At 34.4% G+C, this 23,833-nt stretch overlaps 1 long non-coding RNA gene across 1 annotated transcript; it reads left to right on the forward strand.

Annotated features, from left to right (window-relative positions):
* The first annotated feature begins 21,579 nt into the window (after nucleotides 1-21,579).
* LOC128989560 (uncharacterized) lies at nucleotides 21,580-23,196 on the forward strand. The gene is made up of 3 exons (XR_008490453.1): nucleotides 21,580-21,806; nucleotides 22,520-22,646; nucleotides 23,118-23,196. It is a non-coding gene; the product is annotated as an uncharacterized LOC128989560 (long non-coding RNA).
* Nucleotides 23,197-23,833: the final 637 nt, after the last annotated feature.

Genomic DNA, 23,833 nt, shown 5'->3' on the forward strand with positions numbered 1-23,833 from the left:
CTAAATTAAAAAGTATCGCATATATGTTTCAATATAGTACAGCAGATTTTTTTACAAGAAATAGATTTTCATGTCTGTGAACCACTAAAATTTAATTGTATAAAGCAGTAATAACTCAACAAAATTTTAAAACCTGTAGGCCTACTGTGGCAGACTTTTTATTAAAACCCCTCAAGCGATTTGAATAAAAATAATCTTCGCAAATCTCGTAATTGTTTTAAATAATTGTTGGTCTTTTAGGGAAGACTAGTTTTTAATTTTAAAACCCGAATTCAATGTATTTCAAAATTACTTCCAGTGTCATCAAACAAGTTATACTATATTGAATTTTTTTGCAACATTACACACAGAAAAGTATTTCATTGAGTAAAACACTCCAATAATTTCCTGTAAGGCATTGTGTTGGTGTGAGAATATGATAATAGTTTCTGGTAAACTTACACAATGACTCGACACTTGCACCTGTCCGTTGCGACTTTGACCTCGTTTTTATCAGAAGTTCACGTCACTGTTGTCTTTCTGGAGACAGCCTGAACATGATGGGCGATTGCGTGTATGGAAAACACTAGTAATGATTATGGATAATTCATGAATACATACATATTCGATACCTAAAACAATCAAGGATTCTGACCACGCTCATGATGTAGTGCTGTAGGAAAAGTAGGCGATTTAGTATTCAAAAATCATCAAAAGGATGTTTCATACATCGGAACATTGTCTGTCATCTTAAAGATATATTTGTAAATTTTAACAATTATTTATTTAGTACTGTGTACCTATTTTCTTTTGTAATATTTGCTAATATTTATTATTTAAGGGGGTTGTACTCGGCAGCCTGAATTTTAATTCAAGATGGCGGATTATATGGATTGAAATATAGTTAGGGATTGAAAATGCCTCTATTGTAAAAGCTCTCAACATTATAAAAATTTTTTTTCTATGATTGTGTGCATTTTGTGCTCTCAACATATCAGAGCTTGCAATGGATGGGAAATTAATTTTGAACTATTATTTAGATTTTAGAAGTTAAAATCACATGTGAAAAAGACTAATTTACGGATTTTTAAAATGATTTAGTAAATACCGTGGTAAATACTTGAAGAAACTATTGCGAAGTTTCAGTTCATCCAGGGCATAGTTTGGATCTTTGAGAATATTTTACAGTTTATTTCAACTCGATAAACACTTTAATAATGCCACGAGGTTCTTTTTTGTAGGACCATGTTTACGCGGTAACCAGCCTTGAAAGTATACAAATTCCATAAAGATTTACATTAATTTCCAATATGTAATAAATTAAACTTGTTTGTAGCATTGTGTTACTAATATAGACCTAATTAAGATTAAGACATATTTTAATTTTTTTGTCTGATGATGAATTCATATTTTTTTTCTTCACATAAACTTAATATGAGTAAAGATAATTAAAGATCTCTTAAAGGAAAACAAGGTTTTGAACAAATCATCATTTAAAAAATTGGAACCTAACCGTATATTATTAGTTATGTTTTACGGGCATTAAAAAGCGTTGAACGATAATGACAACCGGATGACCTTTATTGGCTCTGTAAATTTTTTTCAGTCAAACAAAATATAAGAGAGAAAAAAATCAAAAAGAACTTGTTAAAGGGTTATATTTTGACCACTCCCATACTATTAGTGTTTTGAATTGGAAGGTTTTTTAACTCATCCCAACAGAAATTGGTATACTCTCGTATATTATGTACCAAACCAAAAAACTCATATTTACCAGATTAATGCTTATATAGGAATAATTATGATTTATGATTTATTATGATTTATTTATGATGATAACTCTACCAGATATATAAAATTGGGTTGTTTTATTTCAAGACAACGCTGACAGTTGATAAACTATATACTGTATTTTTTAGTAAAAAAAATATTATTTGGTAATTAAAAAGGCACACATATTTCCATTCGCCCCAAAAGTATCATCACTCATCCCCGTAGTAATAATTAGTAATTTAGTGATTAGTAATAATTAGTACCTAATAAGTTTATGGACACTCCAAAAACACAGAATTAATATTTACTCATTTAGTTGCGATAAGCAAATAATCAGCGCTGCACCTGATGTTATCTTATCGCAAGAGGTTGATGTAATATTCATTTTATAGATTGGTACGCCCGAATTGGCGGCCTCTTCCGGTAGCATTTAGATTTCCCAGCTTCACTTTCCTTTCCTTTCCTTAACGCCATATTGTTCTGTTAGTCTTTAAACAAGGGTCCCATTTTTAGCGATTTAAAATATAATTACTTGTTTTATAATTGTGAGATTTGATAATATTTTGTCAAGAAAACTTTTAATAACATGTAGAGTAAGTAATTTTTGAATAATTCTCATTGGGAACAGGGTTTTGTTGTTGATTTCAATCAAATACGTCTAGGTACCTCAGACTAGGCCTGATATCACCCATATTTGGATTTTATTGTTTTTATCAAGGGTAATTGCATTATTTGTTCGCAGCGAGCGTGCGTGAATACAATAATAATAATAAATATATGTTGGTATGTGTTTTAATTGACGACGAATATGATAATTTGTGAGGAATTGCTATTTTTAGTTTTGGTTTCATCTTTAGACTTGATAACGAAGGCCGCCGTTGAATTATGTTAATTATTCATTTTTTAGTGATACATTTTTTGGAGATGTTTTATGGTTGCTTATAAGTGAATTTTATGTAACAGCCTATGTTATGTTTGATTTACCGTAAATAATACTATTTGGTAATTAAATATTTTTTATCTACGAATGATTTGTAATATGATCTTTATCACCGCGATTATTAATAATTGTTTATGATCATTCCAAGCCGAGGCCATTTTAAAGCTCTCTTCTCATTGGTTGATATAGTTTTTAGGGATTATTTCAACGTTTGTACATGCTTTTAATGAGTTAGTTATTGTAAATAGCCAAATATTTTGAAACTAATCTATTATAAAATGGATTCTTTATGTAGGTAACTTTTATTTTATGTTATTTAATGTACTTATATGATATTTTCCGCATTTTTTGAGGCAGGTAACGAAAACTCAAATCTTTAGCCTAGGTTTGGTCATGGGATAGGCTACGACATCAAGATTATTGTAGAGGGTTAATGCTACTATAAAACTATTTAATTTTATATCTAGGTTGTATATAGCAGTGAGCTATGTCATCTAGCCTATATTTCAGTCAATCTAAAATGAAGAAAGTTGTCTGGTGTTTATTTCAATTAAGCCTACTAGGAAATCCTCTCAATAACCTAACATTTTAAAATGGTGTACTTGACTTCTTAATTTATTCAAACGGTTTATATTTAATTTATGAGATATCCATCGCTGATCCTTTCTAGATATAAGGTATTGTGAAACCACAGTAATCAATTTGATGCAACCTTATTTAAAACAGCTATGGAATTTTAAATTTAATAGAAACATTAAATTGTAACTTTTACTTATAACCTGTTTTAGTCCCCTTGGGTTTATAACAATTTTTAAAAGGAAGTTGAAGGGTTGTTTTGATAATTTGTATAGCTTATATTGGCTATGAACTGGTAATTGTTTAAAAAAATATTATCATTTAGCCTATTTTTAACAACTTTTGTCCTACCTTCCCCTTAGTCCATGTAAATAAGATTTGATGTTTTAAGTACCGGTATTCAGAGCCTACTTAATCGAAAGTTTTCCAATTTGATAATACTGTATACAGGGTGGCTGAAAAGTAATTTGCCCTTAAATTTTCCAACCATTTGATATATTTGAAATTGGTATGCGACAACCTTCTTAGATATGAAGGACTACAATAATTATTGTTATTTTTTTATTTTCCCCTTAGGTCTAGGTGGTAGCTCAAAATGTTCAATCGGGAAGTAAGAGCAAAATGTCAATGGGGAGACTTTGGCAAAATGACACCAACAATTAAAATCCAATTAACATGAGGGTGGCTTAAGTAACTTGCACCTTTAACTTTTTAACTATTTGAGATAATTAAAATCAGTTTGCGGCAATCTTCATGGACATGAAAGGCTACAACAATTATGGGTAATTTTGAAAATTTTATTGAAAGGGATTGTAAATTTTGCTTTGCAATAATATATTCCCTAACTGTCAGCAAATTACCTCTGTATGGTATCCATTTTGTTACACAACACACACACTTTACACACTAATTTCACAAGGCCACACACCAACACAACACTCACAAAATTACACAAACACATTTAAAGGAGCACACGAACTGTTAACAATACAATAATAATTAACACATGTGCGTCGCAAACGGCTACTGCACCACAACTAACACACCTGCCTAACTGTACTGTGTTATCAAAACTCGCGTTATCAGCACTGCGTCAAAAACTTGATTTATCGCGTTTTATTCGAAAAAAAAAATCAGAGAGAAATTGAGTTTTTATTTGCTGGCAAATAGTGATATTTGTACTTTTTATCGCCCCAGAGCCAAGCGATTAGACTATACGGGGCTTCTATTGTCTTGTGGCTGTTGCAAGATAACGTCTATCTCTTCTCGAATGGTACTGTTCTTTTTTACTTGTATATTTTTTCTGTATCTCGTTGACTTAAATAATGTTATAATTTTGTTTGAAATTTCACGAATCATACTAATATTGTGAAAGTTTGTGTGTTTGTTTGTATGTTTGTTTGAAGTTCAATCACGCATTAACTAATGGTCGGATTGAGTTGAAATTTGGTACGATGATAGCTCACATTCTCGATTAACATATAGACGTATTCTTACCTAAAAAATCCTTTCGGGCTCCACCCCAGCGGCTCTATAGTTTCCCATGTTAACCTTATGAGTGGAAACAGGTCTGCGTAGTAGGAAGTGGTGAAGGAAGTAGTAAAGGCGAGCAGTCTGGAGTGTAAAAACTGTTAATGACGATTAGATTAAGGAATCTGCAATCCTAAAATGGTATGGGAAGGGAGGGAATCAGGTCCGCGACGTAGGAAGTGGTGAAGGAAGTAGTAAAGGCGAGCAGTCTGGAGTGTGGAAACTGTTAATAACGATTAGATCAAGTTATCTACAATCCTAAAATGCTATGGGAATAGAGGGAAACAGGTCTGCGACATAGGAAGTGGTGAAGGAAGTAGTAAAGGTGAGCAATTCTGGAGTATGAAAACTGTTAATGACGAATAGATTAAGGAATCTGCAATCCTAAAATGCTATGGGAAGGGAGGGAAAAAGGTTAACGACGTAGGAAGTGGTGAAGGAAGTAGTAAAGGTGAGCAGTCCGGAGTGTGGGAACTGTTAATAACGATTGGATCAAGTTATCTACAATCATAAAATGCTATGGGAAGGGAGGGAATCAGGTCCACGACGTAGGAAGTGGTGAAGGAAGTAGTAAAGGCGAGCAGTCTGGAGTGTGGAAACTGTTTATGACGATTAGATTAAGGAATCTTCAATCCTAAAATCCTATGGGAAGGGATGGAAAGAGGTCTGTGACATAGGAAGTGGCGAAGGAAGTAGTAAAGGTGAGCAGTCCGGAGTGTGGGAAGTGTTTATTACGATTAGATTAGGGTATCTGCAATGCTAAAATGCTGTTGGAAGGGAGAGAAACAGGTCCGCGACGTAGGAAGTGGTGAAGGAAGTAGTAAAGATGAGCAGTCTGGAGCCTGGGAACTGTTTATGGGAATTACATTAAGGTATCAACAATCTTAAAATGCTACGAGAAGGGAGGAAAACAGGTCCATGACGTAGGAAATGGTGAAGGAAGTAGTAATGCTAGCAGTGCAGAGTGTGGGAACTGTCTGTGGCATTTATGTATCTGCAATTCTAAAATGGTATAGGGAAAGAGGGCAAACAGGTCCACGACGTAGGGAGTGGTGAAGTAAGTAGTGAAGGTGAGCAGTGTGGAGATTGGGAGTGGATTAATGTATCTGCAATACTTTTCAGAGTAAACTTATAACTTTCCCCGAGGAAAAGCTCGGTCCCCAGGTACTAGTATTAAAAGGTTATACGGTTTACCAACAGGGTGAAGCACCATTAGTTCTTTATTCATTTATGACAACAGCTAATTTGAACCAAGCAGCAACAAAAACCTTGGTGTGAGAACTTTACTTCTTTCTATTGTTTAGGTGAAGTGTTAGAAAATTATGGCTATGGTAGATGTTCAATAGTATACCGTAGATTATAGTAAACCAAATTTTCTCAAAACGTGTCCTCTCTCATTGCAAATGCAAAGCACGAGTATTTAACTACAATAAGCATTGTATACCAACCCCGTACGAAGGACGGATACTCAGCTAGTATCTTATAAGTACGATATAAATACAATTTCCTCAAACTTCCATCTACTTTCACAAAACAAACGGATATATAATTTTGATGGTAGGTCATTATTCAATATTAGTGAATTCACCATAAATACAGTAAAAACGTATTTAAATCAAAAATGCGGTAAAAGACGGATATTACCGTAGGTCTCATAATAAGACCTAGACCCAGGACCGATTCACTTTTTCGTTATTATTTCCCCCAGAAGCAAAAACACCATCCGTTCAAATTCAGTGATTCAATCAAAATGTTGTCTAAAATGTAGGAATAGACACGTATTGAGAAGCTATTAGTGTGAAGTGTGACACGTCAATTAACATATCTTTCGCCCTAAAACAGTGATGCAATATAAATTCAAAGAGTGTTATCGTTGTAATATATCTAATGGTCTAACATGTTTGAGTTAACCTTAAAGTGATAATGAGAAGTTAATCGTGGGATATTTCAAATATTAACATTCACATTGTTCCATCTTAAAAACAGTAATGCGATCAAAATTCAAAAAGGTGTTTTCTTAACGATTTAATGAGAAGCTAGTCTTGTGATAAGTCAAATACCACCTTCCATCTAAAAGTGGTCCAAATCAACGTTTACATCAGTTTAATGTTTTCAAGTTACGCATATATGTAGGTCTGTTTTGAAGAAGTTGACAACGAGTGTAAACATGTATAATTTGACGTAAAAATGCCATAGACTCGCCCTGATTACAATAGAAAATACTTAGAAGGATAGAATACTTCCAACGATACAACTTTTAAACTTTAAGCGAATTTCCCCTATAGGGAATAAGCTATTACCGTAGTAGTCATGGTGAGACCTAGACCCGGGACCGATTTACTTTTTCGTTTTGAGGTCCCTAGAGGCCAAAAACACCATCCGTTCAAATTCATATATTCTATTTATATATTTATTTATTTATTTATTTATTTATTTATTTATTTATTTATTTATTTCCCAACGGTTTACACCAGTTTACAAGAATGTATACAATATTGAAAGATGGCAAAATACATGCAACAGTGAGTGGTAACAGCAAGAACATAATTAATGAACAACAATTAACAAGTAACAAGTAAATAGAGACTATATAATAACAATCTTGAATAACAATGACAATAGCAATAACAAAAATAACAAAATAGACAAGGAAAGACGATAAGTTAACAATAAAAATTAGAAGCAGTGAAGATAGTTTTGGGCCAATAAAACCATTGTTCTATATGTGTCCGTTAGCACGATAACTCGAGCAAAATTGATCCGATTTTGATGAAATTTGGTACAAACGTGTAAACCTAGGTTTATTTGAACGAGTTCGCGAACCAGCATGATCGGACTATGGGAACGGGGGTTTATGGGGGGTTTTATGGGGTAAAAATAGGTTTTCCCATTTTTGACCCTAAAAACTTAAAACTTAGCAATTCCTTTTCAACCCATTTTGTAGAGCTTAAAAAAACAAATATATTAGTATATTGAAGCGTTATTATGCGCCTAATGGTTACAGAGGAAATTCCAAAAATCTGTAATTTTAAAATTCTTATGTTATTCTTATGGAGAATAAGTAAACTTTTGTAGTTTGCTTGTTTATGAACATATTTTTTTATCAAATTCGAAAAATGTATTAATTTCATACAAAATTATTAACATTTTACAAAAAAACACATTTTTTCCCTCCCTGTTGCGGCAAACCTTAGTACTCGTTAAACTAATTCTATTTAAATAGGGAATAAATGTGATATTTTTAAGGAGGCATTTTAGTGTAAATCCAATCAGGCTAATAGAAATTCGCTTAGTCTGCAGGTTTGCTGCGGCGGGGGTATTTTATATTTTCCAATTTCCTTTGATCTCCAAGTCTATTTATCACGAGTCCTTATGAAGCCATGGCTTATGTTTGGTGACGATTGCAGAGTCAAACAAGTAGAGAAGTTTTAAATTACGGTTTTCACCAACAACTGACTGTCAAAACTACATATTAATGGTAAAAAACCTATTTTTCTAAATAAGTCTAGGGTTCCCAGGGACCCTCCATCAAAAAAGAGGACAAAATTACCCACCAAGGGCGGTCCTAGACATATATTTTGGGGGGGGGGGTCACCGGGGGGCCTGGGGGGTATGGAATACCCCCCAGCAAAGGGGGGGGGGTCCGGGAAAAATTTGCAAAAAATTAGTAGTTTTTAAGCTATTTTGAGGACCTAGTTTAGATAAATTAATATTCAATTACCCTTCAAGCTTGGACTTTGATACAACTTATTTTCTTTATCCAATACCCAATTGAAGTTTTCAACCATCTAGGTTAAAATTAATGGTAACATCAAATGCCGAAAAATTAAATAAGAAGAATGCGGCCGAACGTCGAACGCCAGCATCGGACACTGCCGTTGCCGTATATCGCTGGAAGCGTCCGTCGTCTGCCGATCTTCCCTACTTTTCATAATGTACAAAAAATTGTCAGACTCGAACGATCCCGAGGTTTGGGTTAGAGTTTGTAATTAGTCCATTTGTTTGCCACAAGTGTAAAGACTACAATGAATTCAATTTGGTAGAACGATTTGCAATAAAAATTATTAAAGTTCCCCTGGTATAATAGTTTATCTATATATAAAATATTTTTGGAGGGGGGTCCGGGCCGACGGTCGCTAGTATACTACTGGCCTGGCAAACTGGCTACTAGTGAGCAGAGTTAATAGTTTACAGTCAGCAGAGTCAGGCAGAGCAGGAAACCCATTGTTCGCCTTCCGTTCCGTTTGGTTCTACAGTATTTCCAATGGTTTCTAGCGTACGTTATACACGAAATTTGACCTAAAGAAAGAGGAAATGACACTTTTATACGTATGATATTATTAATGTGTAGCATTTTAACTTAGTTTAATGTTATGACTACGATTTCTTATAAAAGCTGATTGCTAATATTAATACTTGCAGAAATATTTTTTTATTCACTCACAAATTTCAAAATCCCGGACATTTGAAAGTATTGCCAAAAATCCCCCCGGACGTTTTTTTTGTACCCAAAAAGAGGACGTGTCCGGGAAAAAGAGGACGTCTGGGATCCCTAAATAAGTCGGGTAGAGTATGTAAAAGAACCAAAGTCCGAAACACTACATCAACGATCTACACACGACATCGATCCGACGTAATATAATAAGGTCAATCAAATTCGGTCTAGAAAATATTTGAATTTGAATACAATTTAAATCTTATTCTTTTCCGTGTGGGCGTCGGTAAATTTTTCAAGCAGGCCTTAGATGAGTATTAAATATCTAGTATTTTTAAGAAAATATTTTTGTATAAATCCGATCAGGCAAATGGCAATTCGCAGGTTTGCTGCGGCGAAGTATATATTTTGAAATTCCTACAACTGTTCCAGTATTTTTATACCCAAGTAGAGAGAACAAATAAAAACCAAGCAACTTACATCACACCAATGTTTTACAGTTCAGTTTGGTGTTATAATGTTATTTATCTGCCAAACATTACAACTATGTTACAGACAAAATTCATATTACTGTTAATTACTGACTCGGGAATCATTCACTTAAATAAATCATCTAACCTATTCAAATACTAGTTATGTACGTTATCCAGAATTCTTTACCGTATTTTAGCGAATTTCCCCTATAGGGAATAAGCTATTACCGTAGTACTCATGGTAAGACCTGGACCCGGGACCAATTTACTTTTTCGTTTTGAGGTCCTTAGAGAAAAAAAACACCATCCGTTCAAATTCATATATATATGAAGTAAATATTAAATAAAAAAGAATATAAAAAAGGTTACTCATGTTATTTTACATATTATTTATTGAATATATATAAATGTGTGTGTGTCCGTTAGCGCGATAACTCGAGCAAAAATCATCCGATTTTGATTAAATTTGGTACAATCGTGTAAATCTACGTGTATTCGAACGAGTTCGCGAACCAGCATGATCAGACTATGGAAACAGGGGTTTATGGGGGGTTTTATGGGGGTAAAAATTGGTTTTCCCCCATTTTTGACACTAAAAACTTAAAATGTAGCAATTTCTTTCCAAACCATTTTGTAGAGCTTAAAAAAACAAATAATTTCGTATATCGAAGCATTGTTATGCGCCTAATGGTTACGGGGAAAATTCCAAAAATCGGTAAATTTAAAATTCCTAAGTTATTCTTATGGAGAATAAGTAAACTGTTGTAGTTTGCTTGTTTATGAACACATTTTGATCAAATTTGGAAAATGCATTCATTTCATACAAAACTATTACATTTTACAAATAAATACCTTTTCACCCTCCCTGTTGCAGCAAACCTAAGTACTCGTTAAAATAATGTTATTTAAATAGGGAATAACTGTTATATTTTTAAGGAGACTTTTTAGTGGAAATCCAGTCAGGCAAATGGAAATTCGCTTAGTCTGCAGGTTTGCTGCGGCGGGGGTATATTTTTGACAAAATCATAAACTTCATCCAACGATCACTTCTGTTTCCTTTCCCCGTATGCACAGATCAGGTATAATTTTCACGGTTTGGACATATTTGGTCTCCTTCACTAGATTCGACGCAGGCTTGCAGTACAGCCCTGCAATGCAGGCCAGTCTACTCCATTATGAAGGCGCTATTGGCTGTGTTGGTTAATGCTAAATACGGTTGTAACGCCTTCGGTATTACTCCACCGTTCGTGTCTCCAAGAGTCATTCTATATAGGCCAAAGTGATGAAATTTCAACACAACAGCTACCGTACCGGTATTTGAAGAGAACAGTTTGATTTTTGAGTTTGATTGCTACAAACAACACTGGAATATTCTTTACACCCACTGCACGTCATGTGAGGGGATGACGTCACCACTTGCAATATTGTCAGCTGATCGTTAACACACTATTAAGTTGATATAAATAAATATTTATGACGAAATTTCATAAATCAAGTTTTATGATTTATAAACGTTCTATAACTTGTTATTCAAATACTTAAACACCTATTTAAGTGGCCATAAATATAAATTTGGTTATTCGTTTTGTGTATACAGGTTGTGCTAATCATGCAGTAGGAGGTTTATTTACATTGTTAGATCTAATCAGTAGGTAGTGTAAGTGAAGCTAGGACTACGTGGGGGGGGGGGGGGTTACACAAAGCACAAAGTAGTGTTGCAAAGTTGTTGACAGGGGAAGGCGTGGTAGTGGGGGGATCTGTAGACAATCTTCTTGTAGACAATCAACATGTATATAATAAATCTATAAATAAAAATACTTTTTAAAAATGCCACGTTTTTAAACGCACTAAAAAGTGTAAAATAATTTATAAATCTGTTGAGAAAATAAATACTTATAAGATTTAAAAGAAAAAAACGTGGGGCGCATGCTAATTTACAATTAACTTCACCTATTGAACTATTATGATCTATTGCATGCACCCCACGTTTTTCGTTTTAAATCTTACAAGTATTTATTCTCTCAACATATTTATAAATTATTTTAAACTTTTTAGTGTGTTTAAAAACGTGGCATTTTTTAAAATTATTTGTATTTATAAATTATTTTCTAATTTTTAGTCTTTAATGTGTATAGTTATTTGTGCAACTAGTGAGCAAAGTGAGCAATTGCCTCACTCGAGAGAAATCCTTACTCACGAGCCGTAGGCGAATGAGGAATGGTTTCTCAAGTGAGGCGATTGCACTTTGCACTCGAGTTGCACATTATATTTTTCCTACAGTTACCATAAAACAAATAAATTGGTAAAGAAACGTGCCTTCACGTTGCAAATCTGGAGTAAGACAAAGTAATTAGAGTGAGACAATGTTAACATTGTCGCACTGATGAGCGAATTGGCCACTTTTGTGCCTTCACGTTGCAAATCTGGAGTGAGACAATGTTAACATTGTCTCACTGATGAGCGAATTGGCCATTTTGCTTTCTCAAATCAGTGACAGAACATGTACATTGTTAGGTAACTGTAGGAAAAATATGTTACATCTATTTTATATGGCCTGTTAATACATAACCAAAACCTTATTATCTATTATCAGATGTTTAATCTTTACTTTAAAATGCTTGTTTTATATTTTTAGAATATCTCAGGAGCAGAACCTGTACCTCTTGATGTTTGTTGCAGGCATATCAGTGTGGTGTCTGTCAATCATAGCAAAAGTTTTTCGAGGGAAGTATAACAGAACTGTAGCCTGCACTACGTCAACCACCTCCAACACTTAAGTCGCAGGTGAATATCCTATGACTATGGCCTACATATTCCTTAGACACAGCTTTTAACTAATAGCCCAAACAGATAATGGCAACTAAGGGACCTACAGTTTATAGTGGAATCCAAACCACATTTTCTTGCCTTGGTATTAACGAATTGGTATAATTATTAGGATAGTACTGTGGGTAGTCGTAGTACTCAATATAGTGTGGACGTTAATCAACACCAGGGATTATCGCATCTACAGTCATTGTATTTTCCAACCTCTGCATCGCTTTTTCATATACTACTTAGCAAAAATGAATTTCACAATAGTCTTTTCAGTGAAACATACATACGTAATTACTACTTTTGTAATCATGTCAAAACATTGGTTTGAGTACAGTATGTCAATTATTCGGAAGTAATAGTTAAAAACATTGTTTGTTGCAGATATCTCACTGTTAATACCTCACCTGGACAAGTTATGAACCGTAAATAAAGATCAACCATACCATCTTAACACTAAGGTGATTCAAGACTCGATAGTGTGAAGGAAGCAGCAATCTGGATTCCCCTGTTTGCAGGTTTTTGGTTACTGTCTTACTTAAAGTATTACCTTTATTTTTATACAGGGTGGGTCTTTGGCAATCACCCTTAAGATTGATTCTTAGAAACAGAGAAGAAATACCGGTCAATTAGAACTGGTTGTTTGACATAATGGCAAAAAAGAATTGCAATAGCAGTTATCAAAGTTGAAAACACATATAGTGGTGATATGAACTACGAAGAAATCAAGGGGTACTTTGGCCTGGAAAGGTTATGAAATACGACAAGTAGTCAACAATTCCTTATTTACCCTGGAACGGACCGATACACGGGACTGTGATTTATGCAGTTCTATGATTCTGCAGTTTGCAAGTTTTCTGGGTCCTGTCCTATCAAACATTATGTGGATTTGTTACGAGGGGAACCGATGACTTGTAATCTTGCAGACTCCTAGCACTATATTTATTGCAGACTCTAAAATCAGTTCATCTCAGAGTTCAGAAGGTATCGTACACCTCTTGTTGTTCCTTCATAACTCTTCTGAGTCAAATTTTCAGGTGATGAATCAGCAGCAAACACAAGTTCCAAGTATTAGTATTTTATATTACTACTCTATTACATATGAAACTCTAGTCAATAGATAATCACAATCAATGTGAAATACTAGAGTAAGGGAAAGATTTGAACTTCAAAGTATGCAATTGATCATCTTTTGCTATGTATATGTTTATAGATCGCAAAACAAAAACATAGAAAAATATGATGGTTTTACAGGAAAGAATTCAAGGTGTACTTTGGTCTGGAAAGGTTATGAAATACAACAAGTAGTCAACAATTCCTTGTTTTCCCTGGAACGAACCGACACTTGGGACTGTGATTTATATAGTTCTATGATTCTGCAGTTTGCAGGTTTTCTGGGTCCTGTCCTATCAAACTTTAACGTGCATGCTTGTGGATTTGTTACGAGGGGAACCGATTACCTGTAATCTTGTGGACTCGTAGCACTACATTTATTTCAGACTCTAAAGTCAGTTCATCCCAGAGTTCAGAAGGTCTTGTGCACCGTGTGTTTGTGTCCTGTATTATTGTTCATATTTATTTATTGCATGTTATTGCCTGTTATTTTTTGCATGTATATATTGCCTGTTTTTTTTTGCATGTATATATTGCTTGCCGTATTTATAGCTTGCATTTAGCCTTGTCTACCCTGGAACAGACCGATACACGGGACTGTTATTTATGCAGTTCTATGATTCTGCAGTTTGCAGGTTTTCTGGGTCCTGTCCTATCAAACTTTAACGTGCATGCTTGTGGATTTGTTACGAGAGGAACCGATGACCTGTAATCTTGTGGACTCGTAGCACTACATTTATTTCAGACTCTAAAGTCAGTTCATCCCAGAGTTCAGAAGGTCTTGAGCACCGTGTGTTTGTGTCCTGTATTATTGTCTGTATTTATTTATTGCATGTTATTGCCTATTTTTTTTGCATGTACATATTGCTTGCCTGTAGCTTGCCGTATTTATAGCTTGCATTTATAGCCTTGTCTACCCTGGAACGGACCGATACACGGGACTGTTATTTATGCAGTTCTATGATTCTGCAGTTTGCAAGTTTTCTGGGTCCTGTCCTATCAAACTTTAACGTGCATGCTTGTGGATTTGTTACGAGGGGAACCGATGACCTGTAATCTTGTGGACTCGTAGCACTACATTTATTTCAGACTCTAAAGTCAGTTCATCTCAGAGTTCAGAAGGTCTTGAGCACCGTGTGTTTGTGTCCATTTATTGCATGTATATATTGCTTGTTATTTTTTGCATGTATATATTGCCTGTTATTTTTTTTTTGCATGTATATATTGCTTGCCTGTTATTGCTTGCCGTATTTATAGCTTGCATATATAGCCTTGTCTACCCTGGAACGGACCGATACACGGGACTGTGATTTATGCAGTTCTATGATTCTGCAGTTTGCAAGTTTTCTGGGTCCTGTCCTATCAAACTTTAACGTGCATGCTTGTGGATTTGTTACGAGGGGAACCGATGACCTGTAATCTTGCAGACTCCTAGCACTACATTTATTTCAGACTCTAAAATCAGTTCATCTCAGAGTTCAGAAGGTATCGTACACCTCTTGTTGTTCCTTCATAACTCTTCTCAGCCAAATTTTCAGGTGATGAATCTCTAGCAAACACAAGTTCCAAGTATTACCATTTTATATTACTACTCTATTACATATGGAAATAGTCTGGAAAAAATCACAAACAATGTTAAATCATAGTGAAAGAAAAATTTTGGAACTCATATCTTCTGAGCCAAATTTTTAGTAGAGAAATCTACAGCAAACACTAGTAGAGTAGAGACAAAAAGTTATCCAACAAAACTAAGTACAGTATGAATAAAGGAACAAAATAATTACTCTTATAGGTTCTAGTGTAGTTAATATAACTCTTGTCCTCTTCTAAATCTTGTCTTTTTTAGACTTTGTTTTAGATTTTCAAATTGTATTGAGCGACTTATCTATCAATGGAAATTCGTATAGTTCTTTCTGATATCTTGGAACTTTCTACACGAAGATCACATAAGCTCCACCTCTTGCAATAAGTGCTAAGGTAATTTTGTTTGATTTTTTAAATAATTAAATAAAATATAATATCAATGTTCAGTTATGATGAACAACTAAGCAATATTATAGTAATTTTTAATAAAATTGTCTTCAATATTGCAAAAATGTTTTTGTACTTTTTTTCAACAACAAGAGAAAGGACACTCTAGACTTGTTTGGTTTGATATCAAAGAATTTATTTATTTATTTATATGTACATACCAACGGCAGAGCCATTTGAATTAAAGTAATAGCATTAATAGTAGTATAATTATTTAATAGTAAGTATGTTGTACATCTAACATTTTGACATTCCCTGTTGCAGTCATATCACTGAAGTGACAGTCAATCGTAGCAAAAGTTTATCGAGGGAAGTAACGCAACTGTAGCCTGCACTACGTCAACCTCCTCCAACACTTAAGTCGCAGGTGAATATCCTATGTTTGATAAACTAATAGAAACAAATTAATCAATGGTTGTTTCAAAGACTGACACTGTAAAAGGTTTCTTGAGCTAAAACATGAGGAGTTTCCTTCTTCCTAAAACATGATACAGTATACTTTTGGTCATACTGTTGCAAAATCAGCAAATTATAGCTTATTGTTTCACTCCTGTTAATAGTTCAACATATCAACAGTATAATGTACAATAACATAATATAGGTCGGCCGCTTAGAAAACAACCTGCGCAAAATTTTTAGGTAACGGCGAGGGAGGGTATGTTTCCCCTCTCCGCCAATGTCCGTTTTCACACTGCAGGACATGACACCGCGGTAGGACACCGACACGGTGCTGCCCCGGTGTTGTGGGAGTTGGAATCATTTGTTACCAAATGGGACTGTTTAGACAATGATATAATAACAACATTTCATGATGCTCAAATATTGATGCGATTTAGGCTATACAATATTTTTTGCAGGACCAATCTTTCTCAAGTTATAAAGAACGTAATTGTTTACATTTTGATCAGTTGGATAATTTAATAGCTGATAATATTTATAAAAGGTTGGGGGTGGAGCGGCAGCATATTGGGGGAAGGGCCATAGTCTGTCTCACTCCCATAGCTCGGTATCTCTCTTTCCCACCAATGCTATGAGGAGGACGCTTTCCAAGCGGCCAACCTATAGTAATACTGTAGACTGAATTATTGAACCACTTATTAAAAAGCTTCTCATTTGCTTTAGAAAAATTGAAAACCTTTTTGAAGTTGTTTTGAAAATAAAGTTCATCACAATGGCAAAGTTGTCTTTACAACCCCCGCTCATTTTCCAACCTCGGGCCATGCCTTTTCATATACTTAGCAGCAATGAATTTAACAATAGTTTTTCCGTTTTTTCAGTGAAACATACAATACGTAATACCGGTAACTACTTTTGTAATCGAATGAAAACATCCTTATATATAATACGTGAAGGCGATTTCTTGAAAACACTACTCCTCCGTTAATATAACTCTAATTAACTAATTAATATAACTCTTGTCCTCTTCTAAATCTTGTCTTTTTTAGACTTTGTTTTAGATTTTCAAATTGTATTGAGCGACTTATCTATCAATGGAAATTCGTATAGTTCTTTCTGATATCTTGGAACTTTCTACACGAAGATCACATAAGCTCCACCTCTTGCAATAAGTGCTAAGGTAATTTTGTTTGATTTTTTAAATAATTAAATAAAATATAATATCAATGTTCAGTTATGATGAACAACTAAGCAATATTATAGTAATTTTTAATAAAATTGTCTTCAATATTGCAAAAATGTTTTTGTACTTTTTTTCAACAACAAGAGAAAGGACACTCTAGACTTGTTTGGTTTGATATCAAAGAATTTATTTATTTATTTATATGTACATACCAACGGCAGAGCCATTTGAATTAAAGTAATAGCATTAATAGTAGTATAATTATTTAATAGTAAGTATGTTGTACGTCTAACATTTTGACATTCCCTGTTGCAGTCATATCACTGAAGTGACAGTCAATCGTAGCAAAAGTTTATCGAGGGAAGTAACGCAACTGTAGCCTGCACTACGTCAACCTCCTCCAACACTTAAGTCGCAGGTGAATATCCTATGTTTGATAAACTAATAGAAACAAATTAATCAATGGTTTTTCAAAGACTGACACTGTAAAAGGTTTCTTGAGCTAAAACATGAGGAGTTTCCTTCTTTCTAAAACATAATACAGTATACTTTTGGTCATACTGTTGCAAAATCAGCAAATTATAGCTTATTGTTTCATTCCTGTTAATAGTTCAACATATCAACAGTATAATGTACAATAACATAATATAGGTCGGCCGCTTAGAAAACAACCTGCGCAAAATTTTTAGGTAACGGCGAGGGAGGGTATGTTTCCCCTCTCCGCCAATGTCCGTTTTCACACTGCACGACATGACACCGCGGTAGGACACCGACACGGTGCTGCCCCGGTGTTGTGGGAGTTGGAATCATTTGTTACCAAATGGGACTGTTTAGACAATGATATAATAACATTTCATGATGCTCAAATATTGATGCGATTTAGGCTATACAATATTTTTTGCAGGACCAATCATTCTCAAGTTATAAAGAACGTAATTGTTTACATTTTGATCAGTTGGATAATTTAATAGCTGATAATATTTATAAAAGGTTGGGGGTGGAGCGGCAGCATATTGGGGGAAGGCCCATAGTCTGTCTCACTCCCATAGCTCGGTATCTCTCTTTCCCACCAATGCTATGAGGAGGACGCTTTACAAGCGGCCAACCTATAGTAATACTGTAGACTGAATTATTGAACCACTTATTAAAAAAGCTGATATTTAAAATTATTTGTATATTACAAATCAGTCATAAAGATAAACTAATAATCAACATTGTAGTATAAAAGTAAGTGTGCTGTTTGTCTAACCTCTGGACGTGCATTGTTGCAGGCATATCACTGTGGTGTCTGTCAATCAACGCAACTGTAGCCTTCACTACGTCCATCTCCTTCAGCACTTTGGTGCCAGGTGAGTAGCACACGTTTGATACCGTATCCTAATAGAAACAAACAAATCAACAGCTGTTAGGTACATTTGACACTGTAAAAGGTTTCTTAAGCTACATAATTAATAAGTCATCAGCTTATTTGGTAGATAGGTTCTTGCCCACTTGCCCCATTGAGCTGATCTGTTTCTCAAACAAGGTTCAAAGACATCCTTGATTTAACCAACTTTACTTAAATAAAAATGTCTTTCTTTTCCGTTCAAAGCAAAGCTTTAAGTTTCCATAGTATTCAAAATGTTGTGAAAGAAGATTTACCACCATGGATGTCAATGAAAAAGGTTTTAGGTGAAAACCAAATTCCCCATTCTTAGTCACTATTCACTAAAACGCTCTCCACATTTAACTGCCTACAACATAAAACAGATTGCATCGTTCCACACAGGCGATTGAAAGCAAGTGCCTGTCAATTTGTGATAGGTATCTTTTACTAATTATTTGATACTGTTTAGTCTATAGTTTTGGACTGTAGACCAAACAAGTCGACAACAACAAGTAGTTTTGGACCAAGTCTGGCTCCTTGATCTCAAAGGTGAATATCCTAATTGAAACAAAGAAATCAATTGTTACATACATGGACTCTGTAAAAGGTCTCTTAAGCATTTTTAACATTTTTTCCATATTGAGCTGATCTGTTTCCCACATAAAATTCAAGGAAACTCTTTCAGTGGTGGAGTGAAATTCGAAACTACATAAAGACTATTACCTGTTAGACGATATGGATAGAACATTTAGTTTTAAACAGGTAAGAATGTCGTGCCCTCCTCTATGGATCAGTGACTGATATCAATAGCTGTTGACCACTGAGACCAAACAAACCTAATCACAGAACATTTTGAAATTGTCAATTTTTGAAACTATTTTTTTGAATACCAAACAAATACAGGATATACATGACTAATAATCTTATAACAGTGGGACCACCAAAAATAGTAGAATCATTTAACACTAGTAATTAGAAGTGTATGCCGGTCAAGTTAGGATACATGTTAATAATTCTTTAATTCTGTTTTAGATCTTTCCGACTTTTCGTGCGCGTTAAATCTTTCAAGAGGATCACACATGAACTTCCTATACCTAGATGTTGACATCAGGTGTCTTCTGTAAGAATTAGAGGTAATTTTTTTATATTTCTTGTAACTAAATATGTAAAATGGTTTGATAAAAGTCAATTGGATGAAAGATATTTAAAAAAACGCAAGTAATACGGCCTCAGGTGTCTTATTTGAACTAGCCTGCTTTACTGGGACGTCAGTTCGATGGAGACTTTATCTACGAACAAAGTAATAATCTTTCATTAAATTTAAACCAACCTTTTGGTTTCATCGGATTTTATTTCATGCATTTTGCATTAAAGTGTAAATACATGTAATTTATAATAATTACAATGTATACAATATACAACATTTCAGTTTAGTATATAAATAGATACTAAATAGATATAATTTAAAAGGCAATATTGGAATATCTTTGTAATTATAAACTCACAAAATTTAATTTTTAGATGATGTTTGCTCACTTGGTCTTTGCTATTACAGGGTTCGAGTTGCTGTCGTACCAAAGGTAGGAACTTTCCTTTTGTGTGCATTATATGTTCTGCCATCATTCATCAGATTGAGTCTTCACTTCACTGAAGAAATCCCCGTCGTTTAGTTTTAGGTTATTACAAAGAGGTTAGGGATGGTTAGAGTTATCACAGATAACTAAGTTAATTTTATTTATAATTTTTATTAGATCAGGGATTTTTCAGGTTTTTTTAATTAGATAGTGTTAGGTGAAATTTTACTATTTTTTAAATAGGTTAGCCACAAGCTTTTAGAACAGATTAGGGATTTTCAGGTTCTTTTTATTAGATAGTGTTAGGTGAAATTTTACTATATTTTTTCATGAATAGGTTAGCCATAGGCTTTAGAACGGATTGAAAATGTTTAGGTTTTTTTTACCATACAGTGTTAGGTAAAGTTTTCTATATCTTTTCATGAACAGATTAGCCATAGGCTTTACAACAGATCAGGGATTTTCAGGTTCTTTTTATCAGGTATAGAGTTAGAAAGATTATTAAGATATTATTACAGTAGCTCAAAAACACTTCATAGCTATGATAGGTTAGTGCCAGGCCATCCTCTACGAGACATCTTCGAGAGCAGATCTTCAAATTCAAGACTCTTAATTGTTTGTTTGTTTTGTGTGTGTGTGTGTGTACTTATATTTGTTTCCATGTCCAGTTTCAAATCATCTGATATTGTTCCACGAACATAGTGATGAAAGTTGATTTGACGCTTTCAGATATGAGCCATAAAGTTGGATAGTTTGGGTTGATTGTTAATGTTAGTTTAAAGAACCAGAAGAAGAAGAAGAAGATTAAGGAAATCACAAATAAAAAAAAAATAGTGGTAAGTTACGTAGTTTTTCGTAAATTCCAATTTTATTGATTCCTCAAATGTTGCATACTGTACATATATTTTTATTATTAGATATTGTTTTCCTTTAACTAGGTGTTATTAATACGCCTTCTTTAAGTTAGGGAATAATTGTAGGATATACATATATTTTGTATTAAGTTATTTATTTAGTCATTTTTCAGTAGCCTGGTAAAAGTTTAAGAAGTTTAACCATGAAAAGCCATTATATAACTCTTATCTACTTAGGCAAAGCCAGTAAATAGGGAATTATTTATGCCTTCAGCAGATGGGGACATCAATTGACCAAAAAATAGATATAAAATAGATTCCTTTGTAAGGTTTTGCATGATTAAACTTCTTAGATTCTTACCAGGGGTGGCAAGGAGGGATAAATGGGCTTCGGCCCTAAATTATTTCAAAACTCATATCGTAAGATATATTTGATAAAATTCAAAATTTTTTTGGAGTTTTGAAAACAGTTTTTGATTAGTAATTCACACCTTAAGCTTGTGTTTTGGCCCTACCACAGTACGGTAATATTATGTGGTAGAAACAAGAGGCCCTCCCCCTGAACATGGCCGAGGGAGCGCTTGTGGGTAGAGAGAAGAGGTAGATGAAAATAATTGTGTCTGGACCTCCTCTCCCTACCACGGGTGTCCTTTATCCAAAGTATCCCTTAAACCTTATTCCAACCCACTGACATGATTTCCTTACTTTTCTTCTCTTCATCCTGCTAGCTTCCATAAAGGCATCGCCAGAGCTGTATTCGACTACCTAAGTAAGTATCTTATCTACTCTACCAAATAGAAACAATAATACAGTAGAGTCCCACAAACTCGGCACTCGATAACCCGGCAGTCTGGATAACTCGGCCATCACCTGGCTCAGAAATTTAGTAATATTTTGAGTCCGAGTTAAACATGGACTCAAGCCAGCTCAAGTAAAATCATTCACAACTCGTACCAAGGATATTTTGTTAAGGATATTTTTGTTATCTGATGACTTAATACTGACTTGTAATATAAAAAAGGAGGTTAAAGAGCTTAAAAATTATATTGTCCTTATTTTTAAGCCTAGTTCCTGATAACCTGGCATTTCACAAACTCAGCATCCTTCCAGTCCACATTACGCCGAGTTTGCGGGATTCTACTGTAATACAACCTTAGTATAAGTAGATGGCAGAGATCTCAACTCATAGAATATTTAAAGTATCCAAGCCATTTTACTACAGGTTTAATGGAAAAAAATGGATGTCAGCAAATAAGATTTTAGGTCAAGCTATTCCATATTTAAAATTAAGAAAAAGAACTGCCAACTATTAAACTGTGCCTTTAGGATTTGGAAATTTTCCCTCAAGAGCTTGGAATTTTTGAAGTGACAAATGTTGATTTTAACCAATTCCACTAAAGCTGCATCACACAACACAGGTAAATAGAAGTAAGTTTTCGTCAAGATAGGATTACTTTAAATAGTTCGTTGATCCTGTTTCAGATCTCTCCGATTGTAGCGGGTGAACTTTCCTGAGAAAATCTCACAGCAAGTAATTCAACTACTTCCAAGTATGAACTTCCCGCTTCAAGAAGATGTTAACATCAGCTGTCTTTTTTATCATTTGCAGGTATTTTTTTATATTTCTCATAACTAAATGTTTAAATTGATAAGAATACGATACTCAATGGATTTACGTTACGACGTACATGCTACGTAACTACACAGCGCTCCCAGTGGCGTGTGCCATAACCTATGGTAACCGCAGCTTGGCTGACAGTTTATATTTAATTATTTTAGTCTATGAAGATACACAATGGATTTACAGATCAGCGTTACTAAACAGTAAAGATGCAAAAGTATGTTAATAAACCGATGTATAATTTGGAAAAATAAACTAACTAATAAAATAGATCTCATTATAGATTTAAATGACCTAACTGAGTACTGGCGTTTGTCCAGAATAATCAGTGAATTCTATATATATCGAAGATAAATTAAATTCTAGACATTGTTGACTTTACAAGAAACATATATATTTCATCATAATAATTGTGTTAATCCTTTAATCCTTTTAACCCCTTGATGTGCCTTGTTGCAGGAATATCACCATGGTGTGCTGCTGTCTGCCAATCGTACCAAAAGCGTAGCATGGGATTTAACTCAGCTGTAAATTCTGCCCCTCGTCAGGCTCCTTGAACAGTTTCGTACCTTAAGGTAATTATCTTACAAATGATTTACTATTTAAATCAAAGAAATTAATAGTTGTTAAAAACATAGCCACTTTAAAAGGTCTCTTAATCTTTTTAAGTTTCTTGCTATATTGAGCTGATCTGTTTCCCATATGAGGTTCAAGAAGAATCTTGTCAGTGGTAAAGCAAAATTCCAAACTACATATAAATACTCAGGGCAGTATTTCCCTAACAGGGGACACGGGAGTTGCGGGGACCTTGGCCTAGATGGGGCCCATCTATTTTTTTTTTATAAATTAATTTCACTGATTTAATCTGTTTTTCTGCGATTGAGAGAGACGTTGATAATCGATAATGTCCACATGGTCGCGGGAAAAAGATAAGAATTTCGCCTCATTTGCTGAAGACGATGATGATCTGCATATGACCATGGGAGATGATTACCATTTTGTCGCAATCGCGGGAGGCAATTAATATGTCCACACGTGTCCATAGGACCGTAGGCGACGATATAATGATTTCTACACGGCGACGATGGGTGATCAGAACTTGACCTCCCCGGCTATCGTGCAAGACGATAGTAATGTCCACACAACTGCGGGAAAAAGATCTGAATTTTGCCTCA

The sequence above is a fragment of the Macrosteles quadrilineatus genome, unplaced genomic scaffold (genome assembly GCF_028750875.1).
Source record: "Macrosteles quadrilineatus isolate MER2022 unplaced genomic scaffold, UCM_ALF_1.0 Scaffold_1__1_contigs__length_201487025, whole genome shotgun sequence".
Taxonomy (NCBI): Eukaryota; Metazoa; Arthropoda; class Insecta; order Hemiptera; family Cicadellidae; genus Macrosteles; species Macrosteles quadrilineatus.